At 45.1% G+C, this 3205-nt stretch overlaps 1 non-coding gene across 1 annotated transcript; it reads right to left on the bottom strand.

Moving 5' to 3' along the window:
- Positions 1–2274: 2274 nt before the first annotated feature.
- On the bottom strand, positions 2275–2349 carry Trnar-ucu. Its single transcript has one exon. It is a non-coding gene; the product is annotated as a tRNA-Arg (tRNA).
- Positions 2350–3205: the final 856 nt, after the last annotated feature.

Below are 3205 nucleotides of genomic sequence, written 5' to 3'. Positions count from 1 at the left end.
TCTTGTAAGCAGCTTCGACGCATGAGTTGTTAAGCTGATTGTGCGATAATTCTCGCACTTGTCAGCTCTTGCCGTCTTCGGAATTGTGTGGATGATGCTTTTCCGAAAGTCAGATGGTATATCGCCAGACTCATATATTCTACACACCAACGTGAATAGTAGTTTTGTTGCCACTTCCCTAATGATTTTAGAAATTCTGATGGAATGTTAACTATCCCTTCTGCCTTATTTGACCGTAAGTCCTCCAAAGCTCTTTTAAATTCCGATTCTAATACTGGATCCCCAATCTCTTCTAAATCGACTCCTGTTTCTTCTTCTATCACATCAGACAAATCTTCACCCTCATAGAGGCTTTCAATGTATTCTTTCCACCTATTTGCTCTCTCCTCTGCATTTAACAGTGGAATTCCCGTTGCACTCTTAATGTTACCACCGTTGCTTTTAATGTCACCAAAGGTTGTTTAGACTTTCCTGTATGCTGAGCTTGTCCTTCCGACAATCATATCTTTTTCGATGTCTTCACATTTTTCCTGCAGCCATTTCGTCATAGCTTCCCTGCACTTCCTATTTATTTCATTCCTCAGCGACTTGCATTTCTGTATTCCTGATTTTCCCGGAACATGTTTGTACTTTCTTCTTTCATCAATCAACTGAAGTATTTCTTCTGTTACCCATGGTTTCTTCGCAGCTACCTTCTTTGTACCTATGTTTTCCTTCCCAACTTCTGTGATGGCCCTTTTTAGAGATGTCCATTCCTCTTCAACTGTACTGCCTACTGGGCTATTCCTTATTGCTGTATCTATAGCGTTAGTGGACTTCAAACGTATCTCGTCATTCCTTAGTACTCCGTATTGATTCTTCCTGACTAATGTCTTGAACTTCAGCCTACTCTTCATCACTACTATATTGTGATCTGAGTCTATATCTGCTCCTAGGTACGCCTTACAATCCAGTATCTGATTTCGGAATCTTTGTCTGACCATGATGTAAGCTAATTGAAATCTTCCCGTATCTCCCGGCCTTTTCCAAGTATACCTCCTCCTCTTGTGATTCATGAACAGGGTATTCGCTATTACTAGCTGAAACTTGTTACAGAACTCAATTAGCCTTTCTCCTCTTTCATTCCTTGTCCCAAGTCCATATTATCCTGTAACCTTTTCTTCTACTCCTTCCCCTACAACTGCATTCCAGTCGCCCATGACTATTAGATTTTCGTCCCCCTTTACATACTGCATTACCCTTTCAATATCCTCATACACTTTCTCTATCTGTTCATCTTCAGCTTGCGACGTTGGCATGTATACCTGAACTAACGCTGTCGGTGTTGGTCTGCTGTCGATTCTGATTAGAACAACCCGGTCACTGAACTGTTCACAGTAACACACCCTCTGCCCTACCTTCCTATTCATAACGAATCCTACACCTGTTATGCCATTTTCTGCTGCTGTTGATATTACCCGATACTCATCTGGCCAGAAATCCTTGTCTTCCTTCCACTTCACTTCACTGACCCCTACTATATCTAGATTGAGCCTTTGCATTTCCCTTTTCAGATTTTCTAGTTTCCCTACCACGTTCAAGCTTCTGACATTCCACGCCCCGACTCGTAGAACGTTATCCTTTCGTTGATTATTCAATCTTTTTCTCATGGTAACCTCCCCCTTGGCAGTCCCCTCCCGGAGATCCGAATGGGGGACTATTCCGGAATCTTTTGCCAATGGAGAGATCATCATGGCACTTCTTCAATTACAGGCCACATGTCCTGTGGATACACGTTACGTGTCTTTAATGCAGTGGTTTCCATTGCCTTCTGCATCCTCATGTCGTTGATCATTGCTGATTCTTCCGCCTTTGGGGCAATTTCCCACCCCTAGGACAAAAGAGTGCCCTGAACCTCTATCCGCTCCTCCGCCCTCTTTGACAAGGCCATTGGCAGAATAAGGCTGACTTCTTATGCCGTAAGTCTTCGACCGCCAATGCTGATTATTTATCAAAATTTAGGCAGTGGCGGGGATCGAACCTGGGACCGAAGACGTTTTGATTATGAATCAATGACGCTACCCCTAGACCACGGGTAGAATGTGCATCTATGCATCCAAATTGCGTGAAAATGTAATCACATGTCAGTTCTAGTATAATATATTTGTCGAATGAATACCCGTCTATCATCTGCATTTCTTCTTAGTGTAGCAATTTTAATGGTCAGTAGTGTATATGATCACCCTACGCTGTCGACAGGCGTTGATATACACAAACGGGGCAGTTGAAAATGTGTGCCCTGACCGGGACTCGAACCCGGGATCTCCTGCTTAGATGGCAGACGCTCCATCCATCTGAGCCACCGAGGGCACAGAGGATAATTCGCAGGGATTTATCCCTTGCACGCTCCCCGTGAGACCCACATGTCCTCACACTACATTCGCGATGCCCCTGTCCACTACACTCATTACTCGCGGTCCGGTCGGGGCACACATTTTCGATTCCCCGTTGATGTATATCAAGGCCTGTCGACAGCGTAGGGTCTTGATTAAATTATCATGTTACCACATGGCTGAATACGCAGGCGGCAACCTTCTATGAAGAAGGCATACAAAAACTTGTGCCACCCTGTGACAAGTGCCTACAAAATTTCGGTTGTAGATTTTTGTACAATAAATATTTTTTCTGTAGCTGTAGATGTTTGTTTTATATAACCAAACGGAACTTTGTGGACATACCTCGTACAACTTTTATTAATTTACACAAATGCACCCGAGTATGAAGCAGGTTTAAACTTCTGAAACGTGTAATGGATGGTCTTAGTTGGGGCAGTCTCGTTTGTGTGATTCGGAACTGGAGACGTCTAGCATTACTTGACAGGCGCCCTGCCCGTCGAGACTGGACGTTGTCGCTCCTGAAGCGCGTGGTCGTGAGCGGTGGAGGTCGTTGCGCCGACGGACAACCTGCGGGCCAACGTCTGCCTGCTGGCGCAGGTATTTTCGGAGGCGGCGCGCAGACGCGAGGGAATATTTCAACCCGGAAGGTCCCGCTCACCACTTTCAGAGGACGTCTGTCGCCCTGACGTGCTTCCGAACGCCCCCTTTCCATTTATCAACGTAGATGCTCGGTTTCTCGCTACACAAAGTGCCTGAAGTTCGATTAAAATTACTTGACACACTACTTGCAGCTGTTTTCCTCCAACCATAGCGCTCAACCTCAGCCAAAC

Source organism: Schistocerca americana, chromosome 9 (genome assembly GCF_021461395.2).
Source record: "Schistocerca americana isolate TAMUIC-IGC-003095 chromosome 9, iqSchAmer2.1, whole genome shotgun sequence".
In the NCBI taxonomy this organism is placed as follows: Eukaryota; Metazoa; Arthropoda; class Insecta; order Orthoptera; family Acrididae; genus Schistocerca; species Schistocerca americana.
This window is presented reverse-complemented; position numbering and strand designations above follow the sequence as displayed.